Genomic DNA, 13,129 nt, shown 5'->3' on the forward strand with positions numbered 1-13,129 from the left:
GAATGGGAAACAAGACGGATGTGCCGCTCAACCTCTCTTCCCGTAGAGCATAGTTCCATTCCAATCCCCTAAAACGGCATGAATTGGATTCTAACTTAACATACTTAAAGGTCAAATGATAGTAAAATCTTGTGAAAAGGCTCCCAGCTCTCTCGGACCACCTTACCATAGAACGGACATGTCGAGGATTTCGCCAACCCACTTCCCTTGATAGCTTTAGTCAATTGGGTTTCTAGGGCCAAGGTCTCCTAACAACATTCCAACGTTGGGTTTTGGACATCCTACTTTATGCAAAGATACCCAATCCGAAGCAGATCCATTTCGAACTTGGTTCAAAGAGGATGAGAAATGAGAGGGATGCCCTGCTCAACTTCTCTGCTCGTAGGACTTCATAATAGATGTTAACCCTTAGACAAACAAGGTGGAAATTTTGAAAAATCTAAAGCAGAAGACAAGGCCAAGGCAAAAGTGAAATGGAAGATGAAGGCGTTGAATTTCCGCCCAAAATTATTATAGAACTTGACCCCCGCACGCCCACGTAAAAGCTATGCAAAGTCATCTCTCGCATCGACTAATGACGGTGGCTAAGTGGTTACCCTGCGCGCGCGATAAAAATCCCCATCCGTGATGTACAATTAAAGCCGGAGCACGAAGACCGCAAGCTGCGCAAGAACACCCTTCTTGGATAAAGGAAAAATGGATAATGGTGAAATTTTAGGCAATTTGTTTTACTAATTATCCCTTCCCCCAGCCGATGCATGGCTGGAGGAGAGGGAGTGGGAGAAGGATGCGTAGAGGTGGAGTGCATGGGGAGAAGAGAGAAACATGAGGGCTCCACGTGTGTGGAGTCTCTCTCTCCCCCCCTTAGCACTATAAAATCACCCTTTAGAGTGGGCACAGGCAGGTACAAAGGGAGAAGGAGGAGTGCCGTGCTGACGCCGTACTGCAACCGCAGAAAATCGCTGGCCTGTCGTGCCAAGTCTGCCCAGGCCGCCGCCCATACCAGCGCAGTCTCATCATAATCCCCACTGTTTTCATCGTCATCTCCTCTCGCTAATCATTTCCCTTTCCCTCCCACGTCAATTTTGCTGTAAAGGCAGAAGCTTCTTAGAAGCTTCTAAGGATAAGGCCCATAAGCTTTGTGCACGCGGTTTTCTCCCCGAGTGCTTATAACCCACAATCGTAAAGGGTAATTCCTGCACAAAGGAGGAAGTAGGCAGACTTGGAGGCTGCTTTGCCAAAGCTCGAAGTAATTTTGGATATCGCGTAAAAGATTGCAGAGTTCAAGTCATCAACGACAGCTCCAAATGCAAAGTCACAAGGCGCACGCACAGAAGTCTCGGAACCAAATTTACATGTGGACATCATCGCAAGTCCTCAAACCCAGGTTCTTGAAAGTTTAATTCCGCGTTGGGCATGCTTAAAATTCATAGGGAAGTTATGAATATAAATTGCTTATTCATCTTACGAGCGAAGTCACATGTTGCCCTTTTTGTGCATTTCCAATGTCACAAGTCTAAACACATATTTCTTAGGTTTAAATGGATGAAAAATCAGTTTAAATTCACCTTTGTCTCCCTTGCTAGAAAAACGAGCATATATTGCATTTAGGCAATAAACTTCCTTGTTGTGACTCGCATGAGAAAGTCATTAACATCTGCTAGATGTTGTCTGAATAATTGCATAGCATATGGAACCATGGACTTGCAAGTTGCATGCAAAAGATGCTTGGGAATGGATTAAGTCAACACTAGTCTTATAATATTCGTCTTGCATGAACTTCATTAAGGATGTTGTATCCAAGGGTTGCATGTTACATATTCGTCATGCGTAAATTTCATTTCATCGAAGTTGCATGTAGAAAAGGTTGTATGTCATATCAAAGCATGAAATTCATTGCATTAAACGGTTGTAGACATAGTTCCTTGATGTGAATCTTGTAGGTTTTATGCAAGATATTCTCCAAATTGTCATTCGTCATGACTTTAGCAAGAAAAGAAGTAGTTATTGCAAAACCTTTTAGCTGCCTAAAAGTAATGAATCACATGTTGCAATTATTTACACCTTTACAACAAGCTTAGCATCTCTAAGAAAGGATCGTTCCTTGTAGCAAGACAAGTAGACCAATTTAGCTAAATCACTTGTAATTTTATAACCCTCAAGGGATTCGAACAAGCATAACTAGTTAGTACAACGAACACCTCAAGTGCTAGCTAGGGTTTAGAACATTAGAAATTCTGCCTAGTATTGCGCTTGGGACGCCAAGTCGAGACCCTCAAACCCAAAGGTCCTAGCCACATTCACGGAATGTTTGGGTTAATTGGGCACCCGTGCAATAACGATCTAGGGTTTTACCCTAAGGATCGAAAAACATCCGATTGAGTTTAGAAACCCTAGGCCCAAACGTTATTGGCCTAGCAAGGTTAGCATTGGGTTGGATAAGAAGACACCCCAAACTGTACATCTTGACTAAACATGCTCCTTGATAAGAAATGCCGTTGATGGGTGAAATGATCCCATGAGTTAGATGTGACACTTGTGTAATAAGTTGCAACATCGCATGGATTTGTGATTTAACCACAAGATAAATTTTCCACTCCTTGGAATAAGGTTGGCAGGTTCTAGCGCAAGTCTAACTTGCAAGAGGATGAGTAGACATCGTGTTACATCACATTTCTTGGGCTGATTTGCCAAGTTAAGGGAGGTTATGTATTGCTTAGCAAGCAAAGAATCAATCAAGTTAGAGCGAGATGGTCACCAAGATTTACTGTCTTAACTTAAGAAGCCTAAGATGTTGTTTAATTTGGGTTGACAGGGTATGACCCTAACCTAAGGACAAAAGGGTAAACAACAAACCCTTGGGGATCATGCCAAGTCGCAATTGATCCCGAATCGAATGCAGGATGCATTTGGAGAGAAGGATTCACTCCTTAGCAGTTGGCCAAATAAACGACCACTGGATTGATTGTGTTTGTAAAAGTTTAGGAGCACTGTTTGCAATGTTTGCTCAAGGAACTAAAGATGGAAAGATAATTAATGCTTCAGGTTGAAGGCTTGAAGGGAGAGGCCGCATCATTTACCCCTGACTGTTTGCCTGACCCTTACCAAGGGGGTTGTTAGCTGCGTCGGGAATGTGCACTGAACCCACCGCGAGAGGTCTCTCCATTGGGCGCCACTTGGAGGAGGAGGATGCTTGGGTACCAGGGGGGCTCTGGCCATAAATCCCTTGCCTTCCGGGCCCTGCACAAGAGGCCGACGCAACTCGGGATTGGATCTCGAGGCCCGCATACTAGTCTACGGGCGGAATCTTGGATTAGTAATCCCTGTGGATTGCTGGATTGCCTTTGGGTGGATTATGGAATAGCCTACGGGCTGGATTATTATGATGTATTCCAAAGATAAATAAGAGCAATGGTTGAAAAGGAACTTGTTTGATACAGTTTTTCTATGTCAAGTGCTAAGATTACGTGAAGGAACCTGTGTGACTAATTGGTTAATTAATAAAGTTGTTTTATGCATGTCCAACTAAATGTGGTAGGTAATTAGATAACTAAAGAAAACTAAGGAAAGTGCGATGGATGTGGCCATGGGTCCATCCTACGGATGGGTGGTCTCGGTTAGCCAGGAACTTTTCTCAAACGAAATCGACAGCAGGAACTTTTCTCGAAGGAAATGAATAGCAAGGAATGATGACTTAGAATCTAGGGTATTAGAGTCCCGATTTATGCTGTTTTAGGGGAACGGAATGGGACTATGCCTTATGGGCAGAGAGGTTGAGCTTTGCATCTCTCTCGTTTTCCATTCTCCTTGAACCAAGTGCAGCATGAATCCGCTTCGACCCTGACGTTTCTGCATAAAGTAGTTCACCTAGGGTTCGACGTTAGCTACTGGTCTATGAATTTGACCACTAGGAAACCCTGATTCAGGTCGGTCCTAAGTGGGAACGGCTGGAATACTTCCACTACGTGGCAAACTCAGAAAGACCTAGATCGCAAATCCCTTAACATTCCATGGGAGTGCCGGGTGGATCTTTCTAAACCCTCTTCCCGATGGGTTGCTAAGACGTGTCCTCCAAGTGAACAGGTGGACACGTTACAGTTGGTATCAGAGCGAACCAATGAAGGATCTGTCTTTATAAGAAAACTTAATAAGAAGAAGTAAAGCAAATGATGTTGTAAAGAATATTTCCTTACTTATCGATGCTGTCTTGCAGAGTCATGAAGCATGGATTAGATTCTTGGTGTTCCAGGTCATGTTGATGACCGCGATGCGTGCTTCAGATTATCGACAAAGGCTTGATATGATGAATATCTTGGACCACATCTACAATCCATCACCCTTGTACATGGAACGAAGATGGATGGGTGTTTCAGGGATCTATTACATAGTTGCCCACCGACTCGCGTACGAGAATCAAGTGGATGAAGGACTTAAAGATCGTGAAGCTGTTCATCTTTGTTGAGGCTCACGCAAAAGCAACCCTACATGTCGGTGGTCAAAAGGTTAAGCAGAACAAGTATGTGTACAAGGAAGTGACTCGAGTAATCCCTGCCGATAGAATTAAGGTGTTGGGACATCATGAGACGAATGGATATCAAAGGAAAAGATACCCTAATCTTCCAATGACCTACCAATTCCTGGATATCCTTGACCCAAATCCATACTATTACTCAGTTCCTGTAGCTGAATGCAACACAATCTTATTCTCCTCGAATTAATGTATTGACTTGTTCTATCTCCCCAAGAATAATTGTACCTCGAAAGGGATATGCCCATATGAATGAAATAAGAATTTTTTTTTATCAATGATTGTCTTGACTGTGAATATTGATAATGAAGTAAAGTGATTTGGTCACTTGGCTAAAAGCTGAAGTGGACATGTAATGTAAGGTGGAATTCTTACTGGGAGGAAAATCGACTTCAGTCAGATTCAAGGTCATGAACCTAGGTATCCATGAGTGTTTGCTTGAAATGGATTGGCTTAAACCCAATGATGCTCACATTCATTGTAGAAAGGGTGAAGTTTCCTTTCGAAACTCGGAAGGGGAACTAGTCACAACACAAGGAGAGGCTGGAAAGCCAAAAATTCAATTGGCCAAAGCATCTCGGATAATAAAGGGAGTTAGAAAGGGACTACTTGTTTATTTGATTAAGCTTAATAAGCTAGATCAGAATCAGGAGTCTAGTGAAGAACCTTCATGGCTAAAGGAGTACGCAGACGTATTTCTTGAAGAGCTGACAAAACTTCCGCAGGGAAGTTGATCATGAAATCAAGCTGGTGCCAAGAGCTGCGCCAATTTCAAAGAGGCCATATATGATGTCCATCCCAGAAGCAATTGAGTTGAAGTAGCAACTCAAGCAACTGTTAGATCAGGGCTACATCGGACCCAGCAGTTCGCCATGGGGAGCTCCAGTGCTATTCCACAAGAAGAAGGATGGAACGCTTCGACTATGTATTGATTATTGAGGGTTGAATCTATCAACCATTAAGAACAAGTACCCTATTCCAAGAATAGATGAACTTCTTGACCATCTTCAAGGTGTGAAGATCTTCTCCAAGATTGATCTCAGGTCTGGATACTATCAGATAAGGATCAAGGAAGAAGATATCCCAAAGACGGCATTCAACACAAGATATGGACACTTTGACTTCCTAGTCATGTCGTTTAGGCTGACAAATGCACCTGCCACCTTCAACAGGTTAAGGCAGGATATCTTTAGGCCATATCTTGACGACTTTGTACTCGTCTTCTTTGATGATACCTTAGTCTACTCCAAACAGGAAGAAGATCATGAACCCCAGCTTTGCATTGTCCTTGAGACAATGAGAGCACACAAGCTTTATGCCAAGAAGAAGAAGTGTGTATTCTTCAAACAACAGATTGAGTATCTGGGATTCATTGTATCAATGGAAGGAATCTCACTGGATCCGGCTAAGGTCAGAGACGTTCTAGAATGGCAAATACCAACAACTGTCAGAGAAATACGCAAGAAGGTCATCCTGTAGCATACTCTTCAAGGAAGCTGAAGAGCCATGAGAAGAACTATGCTACCCATGATCTAGAGCTACTAGCTCTATCATCCATGCTCTCAAGATTTGGAGACACTACCTATTGGGTAAAAAGTTTACCCTAGTGATGGATCATAAAATTCTTAAGTGGATCTTTACCCAGAATGAGCTCAACATGAGATAACATCAATGGATTGAAGTGCTGGATGAGTATGATTTTGAAATCAAATACTGGCCTCGAAAGGAGAATGTAGTTGCCGATGCACTCATTTGCAAGGCATTCCTTAATTCTCTAATCTTGCAAGATCCATCAATAGCTAGATCTCTAGCCACAAAGGTATCCATGCCAAAAAACCCAATACTTGAGCTAGCTAGAGAAGAAGCATGCCATGATCTAGCCTATCAGAAGTTGCTAAGGGAGATCCCTATCAAGGATCAAGACCTGAAGCTACAGGCAAAGTATCAAGAATTCTCCATCAATAATGGGCTTGTCTACTATAGAACAAGATTATGTATATCGGCAAGCCAGTCACTCAAGCAAAAGATACTTTGGGAAGCTCATGATTCCCCTTTCTCAGGACATCCTGTCTATGCCAAGACCCTTAATGCAGTCTAAAAGAGCTACTATTGGGAGAGGCTTAAAGGTGACGTTCTCAAATATGTCACTGAGTGTTTGTCTTGTCAACATATTAAGGCCGGACATGTCAAAATGCCAGGAAAGTTGCAACCACTTGACATTCCCCAAATGAAATGGGAATTCATCCGTATGGACTTTGTTGTTGGCCTATCCCAAGTTCAGGGAGGATACAACTCCATTATGGTTGTGGTTGATATGCTCACTAAGGTTGCACATCTTATTCCTATTAAGACAAACTATAAAGCCTCTGACATTACAAGGTTATTTATCAAGGAGATATTCAAACTACATGGGTTGCCCAAAAGAATCATTAGTGATCGTGACACTCTCTTCACATCACATTTCTAGAGGGCTATCTTCGAAGCCATTGGGACTGAACTCTGTTTTAGTATAGCTTACCATCTCCAAACCGATGGTCAAATGGAGTGACTCAACCAAGTCATTGAGGATATGCTAAGGGCACACTGCTGCCGAGAACCAAAAAGGTGGATTCAATACTTGCCACTGGTTTAGTTTGCCTACAATGCTTCTTATCAACAAAGCATTAAGATGACCCCTTTTCAAGCATTGTATGGGCATGACTGTCGAAGTCCTTTAAACTTTTCGGATCCAACCTTGACGGTTGAAGCTTCAAAGCAAATGTTGGAAGATATGGATGACCAAATGAAGTCAATAAGACAGGACATCCAAGCTGTCAAGGATAGAAAGAAGGCATACGCGGATTTGAAATGCCAAGATAGAACCTTCGCTGAAGGGGATATGGTCTTCATTCGCATACACCCAAAGAAGAGTTCCCTATCCTTAGGTGAATTCATGAAGCTAAGTCCAAGGTATTGTGGACCCTACAAGATTCTCAAGTGCCTAGGACCTAATGCTTATAGACTTATACTCCCTGAGAACCTAAAGGTTCATAATGTATTTCATATCAGCCTACTGAAGAAGTATGTATCTAATCCTAGCCATGTACTTGATGATCAACAAGTTGTAATGCCTAGCCAATGAGTCCTTGAGCTATGGCCTGATAGGATCTTAGATGTTAGGGAGAGGCATTTGAGATTCAGAATCTTGAGAGAATATCTTGTCCAGTGGAAGGATTATCCCAAGGAGGATGCCAGTTGGATGGATGAAAGTGCTCTCAACCAACAATACTCCCAGTTCTTCTCGAGATGAGGACATCTCGATTCTTCTAAGGGGGAGAGAATGTAATATTTTTGCCCAAAAATATTCTAGAACTTGACCCCCGCACGCCCGCGAAAAAGCTGTGCAAAGTCATCTCCCGCGTCGACTAATGACGGTGGCTAAGTGGTTACCCCGCGCGTGCGATAAAAATCCTCATCCGCGATGTGCAATTAAAGCCGGGGCACGAAGACTGCAAGCCGCGCAAGAACACCCTTCTTGGATAAAGGGAAAATGGATAATGGTGAAAATTTAGGCAATTTTTTTTTACTAATTATCCCTTCCCAAGCCGATGCATGGCTGGAGGAGAGGGAGTGGGAAAAGGATGCGTAGAGGTGGAGTGCATGGGGAGAAGAGAGAAGCATGAGGGCTCCACGTGTGTGGAGTCTCTCCCCCCCCTTGGCACTATGAAATCACCCTTTAGCATGGGCAGAGGCAGGTACAAATGGAAAAGGAGGAGCGTCGTGCTGATGCCATATTGCAATCGCAGAAAATTGCCACCTTGCCATGTCCAGTCCGCCAAGCTACCGCCCATACCACCACCGTCTCATCATAATCTCCCCCTCCCATTTTCGTTGTCATCTCCTCTCTCCAATCATTGCCCTTTCCCTCGCACGTCAATTCTGCTATAAAAGAAAAAGCTTCTTAGAAGCTTCCTTGTTGGATGCTTCTAAGGATAAGGCCCATAAGCTTTGTGCACATGGTTTTCTCCCCAGGTGCTTATAACCCATAACCGTAAAGGGTAATTCCTGCGCAAGGGAGGAAGTAGGTAGACTTGGAGGCTGCTTTGCCAAAGCGCGGAGGAAGTTCAGAGATCGCGTAAAAGATCACAGAGTTCAAGTCATCAACGGCGACTCCAAAGGCAAAGTCGCAAGAGGCGCGCGTGCGGAAGTCTCGGAACCAAATTTACACATGGACATCACCGCAAGTCCTCAAACCCAGGTTCTTGAAAGTTTAATTCTGCGTTAGGCATGCTTAAAATTCATAGGGAAGTTATGAATATAAATTGCTTATTCATCTTACGAGCGAAGTTGCATGTTGCCCTTTCTGTGCATTTCCAAAGTCACAAGCCTAAACACATATTGCTTAGGTTTAAATGGATGAAAAATCAGTTTAAGTTCACCTTTGTCTCCCTTGCTAGAAAAACGAGCGTATATTGCATTTAGGCAATAAAATTCCTTGTTGTGACTCGCATGAGAAATTCGTTAACATCTGCTAGATGTTGTCCCAATAATTGCATAGCATATGGAACCATGGACTTGCAAGTTGCATGCAAAAGATGCTTGGGAATGGATTAAGTCAACACTAGTCTTATAATATTCGTCTTGCATGAACTTCATTAACGATGTTGTATTCAAGGGTTACATGTTACATATTCGTCATGCGTAAATTTCATTTCATCGAAGTTGCATGTAGAAAAGGTTGCATGTCATATCAAAGCATGAAATTCAATTACATTAAATAGAAGGTTGTAGGCATAGTTCCTTGATGTGAATCTTGTAGGTTTTATGCAAGATATTCTCCAAATTGTCATTCGTCATGACTTTATCAAGAAAAGAAGTAGTTATTGCAAAACCTTTTAGCTGCCTAAAAGTAATGAATTGCATGTTGCAATTATTTACACTTTTAGAACAAGCTTAGCATCTCTAAGAAAGGATCGTTCCTTGTCGCAAGACAAGTAGACCAATTTAGCTAAATCACTTGTAATTTTATAACCCTCAAGGGATTCGAATAAGCATAACTAGTTAGTACAATGAACACCTCAAGTGCTAGCTAGGGTTTAGAACATTAGAAATTCTGCCTAGTATTGCGCTTGGGACGCTAAGTTGAGACCCTCAAACCCAAAGGTCCTACCCACATTCACAGAATGTTTGGGTTAATTGGGCACTCGTGCAATAACGATCTAGGGTTTTACCCTAAGGATTGAATGACATTCGATTGAGTTTAGAAACCCTTGGCCCAAAAATTATTGGCCTAGCAGGGTTAGCGTTGGGTTAGGTAACAAGACACCCCAAACCCTACATCTTGACTAAACATGCTCCTTGATAAGAAACATTATTGATGGGTGAAATGATCCCATGAGTTAGATGTGACACTTGTCCAATAAGTTGCAACATCGCATGGCTTTGTGGTTTAACCACAAGATAAATTTTCCACTCCTTGGAATAAGGTTGCCAGGTTCTAGCACAAGTCTAACTTGCAAGAGGATGAGTAGACATCCTGTTACATCACCTTTCTTGGGCTGATTTGCCAAGTTAAGGGAAGTTATGTATTGCTTAGTAAGCAAAGAATCAATCAGGGTATGACCCTAACCCAAGAACAAAAGGTAAACAACAAACCCTTGGGGATCTTGCCAAGTCGCAATTGATCCCGAATCGAATGTTGGATGCATTCGGAGAGAAGGATTCACTCCTTAGCAGTTGGCCAAATAAACGACCACTGGATTGATTGTGTTTGTAATAGTTTAGAAGCAATGTTTGCAATGTTTGCTCAAGGAACTAAAGATGGAAAGATAATTAATGCTTCAGGTTGAAGGTCTGAAGGGAGAGGCAGCATCAGTTACCCTCGAATGTTTGCCTGACCCTTACCAAGGGGGTTGTTGGCCGCGCCGGGAATGTGCAGCGAACCTACCACGAGAGGTCTCTCCGTTGGGCGCTACTTGGAGCAGGAGGACGCTTGGGTGCTAGGGGGGCTCTGGCCATAAATCCCTTACCTTCGGGGCCCTGCATAAGAGGCCGACGCGACTTGGGATTGGATCTCGAGGCCTGCATACTAGTCTACGGGTGGAATCTTGGATTAGTAATCCCTGTGGATTGTTGGATTGCCTTCGGGTGGATTATGGAATAGCCTACGGGCTGGATTATTATGATTTATTCCAAAGATAAATAAGAGCAATGGTTGAAAAGGAACTTGTTCGACACTGTTTTTCTATGTCAAGTGCTAAGATTACATGAAGGAACCGGTGACTAATTGGGTAATTAAGGAAGCTGTTTTATGCGTGTCCAACTAAATGTGGTAGGTAATTAGACAACTAAAGCAAACCGAGGAAAGTGCGGTGGATGTGGCCATGGGTCCGTCCTACGAATGGGTGGTCCCAATTGTCCGAGAACTTTTCTCAAACGAAATCGATAGCAAGAATTTTTCTCGAAGGAAATGAACAGCAAGGAATGATGACTTAGAATCTAGGGTATTAGAGTCCCGATTTATGTTGTTTTAGGGGAACGGAATGGGACTATGCCTTATGGGCAGAGAAGTTGAGCTTTGCATCCCTCTCATTTTCCATTTTCCTTGAACCAAGTGCAGCATGAATCCACTTGGACCCTGACGTTTCTACGTAAAGTAGTTCACCTGGGGTTCGACGCTAGCTGCTGGTCTAGGAAATTGACCACGAGGAAACCCTGATTCAGGTCGGTCCTAAGTGGGAAAGGCCGGAATACTTCTGCTATGTGGCAGACTCGAAAAGACCTAGATCTCAAACCCTGTAACATTACATGGGAGTGCTGGGCGGAGCTTTCTAGGCCCGCTTCCTGATGGGCTGCTATGACATGTCCTGCAAGCGAATAGGTGGATACGTTACAGGGTGACAGTTTACTTTGTCATTTTGTTATTGGATTTATTATGTTTATCTACCTTAGGATTTTTTTTTGTCATTTTTTTTGATTTGTTGAGTGTGAAACTTGATAGCCTTGGTCTAGCTTGGTATATTTTTTGACAGGTTGAAGCTAGATTTTGTCAATAGCTCTGCCGAACATTGTGGAACAAGGTTTGTTTTCTTACTGAGATTCTTACACATCACAAGAATTATGGGTTCACGAGCAGTTCACGTTGCACTTGTTTGATGCACTCTACTCGGGGTTCATCTCCTTTTCTATCAAATACTTCCGTGCCATGGGTTGGGATTATGCAAGTTTTGCATCATCGTTAAGCAGTTGCACAGCATGAGGCTCGCTCTAGCTATATGTAATAAATCTTAGTTGCACATGCACTTGAGAGAGCACCTCTCATTGAGCACGCACATTTCTTGCACGTGCGATATTTGGGATGTTCATCACAAAGTTAGGAACCTCTAGTTGAGTGGGTAAGGTGGTTGGGTGAGTTGGAGGGTCATGAAGGACATCGTCAATTGTGAGATGGATTGCTTTTATCTGGTCAACATCTTGAGGGCCATCATTTCTTGAGAGATTGTGAGAGTTGGATGGGTGGAGCGGAGATTGATATCTTTTTTATGAGTGTTGAGAGGTGAGACTAAGGACTAAAATAAGTAAGAAACTTTTGTTTGCATTTTGCATGACGCACGATCATATGCAGATAGGCTAGCCACATTGTAATATTTTCATACGAAATATTAAAGAATTTTGACCACTACACGCCCCGTGCAAAAGTAGTGCTAAGTCATCTCCCGCAACAGAATAATGTCAGTGGCTAAGTCCTTACCCCGTGCGCGTGATAATAAACCCCAACCGCGTTGAGTGTAGGAGGCCGAGGCTAAAAACCCGCAAGACCACACACAAACACCCTTCACAGGAAAGGCAAGTGGATAATGGATAAGAATTTTGCAAATTTTTTTATTATTAACCCCTCCCCTCAGCCGATACATGGTAGGGGGAGAGGTAGTGTGAGAGGAATGGCGTAGTGTTGGAGTGCATGGGGGAGGTGAGGAGGCATGCAAACAATCCACATGTGTGGACACCCCCCCTTCAAAGCCTATAAGACTCCCCCCCTTGGAGCTTGGGGAGGGGAGAGAAGGAAGAATCAGATGCCGTGTTGTAGCCCACCATCACCACCCTACTGCGCCATGCAGTCCACTAGGCAGCCGCCTTCATCGCCATGATCATCATCACCTTCATAATCATCATCTTCATCTTCATCTTCCTCCCTTGCCAATCATTTCCCCTCCCTCCACGTCATTCTGTTCCACACAGAAGCTTCTTGGAAGCTTCTTTAGAAGCTTCTTAAACAAGGTTTCCATAAGCCGTGTTCATCCACCCCATCCCGGGTTTCTTTAAAACCCGCGACTGTAAGGCCGTGTCCTGCGCGAAGGAGAAGACATTGGATAGAAAGGGATTCGTAACGCGTAAAGAGCCAAAGAGGAGTTGCTGAACCAGAATTCGACTCATCAATGGCTCCCAAGAAAATGGCGAGAGGCGCTCACGCGGGAGTTTCTACCCCGAGCACACGTGTGGACAATACCTCGAACCCCAATGCCCAGGTTCTTAGAAGTTTAAATTCCGCATAAAAGAAATGCATTGGGCATGTTTAATTTTCATGGGGAAGTTAAGAATGCAATTACTCATTCGTCTTACAAG

This window comes from Lygodium microphyllum, chromosome 3 (genome assembly GCF_053477565.2).
Source record: "Lygodium microphyllum isolate KBCC chromosome 3, Lygodium_microphyllum_v1.1.10, whole genome shotgun sequence".
In the NCBI taxonomy this organism is placed as follows: domain Eukaryota; kingdom Viridiplantae; phylum Streptophyta; class Polypodiopsida; order Schizaeales; family Lygodiaceae; genus Lygodium; species Lygodium microphyllum.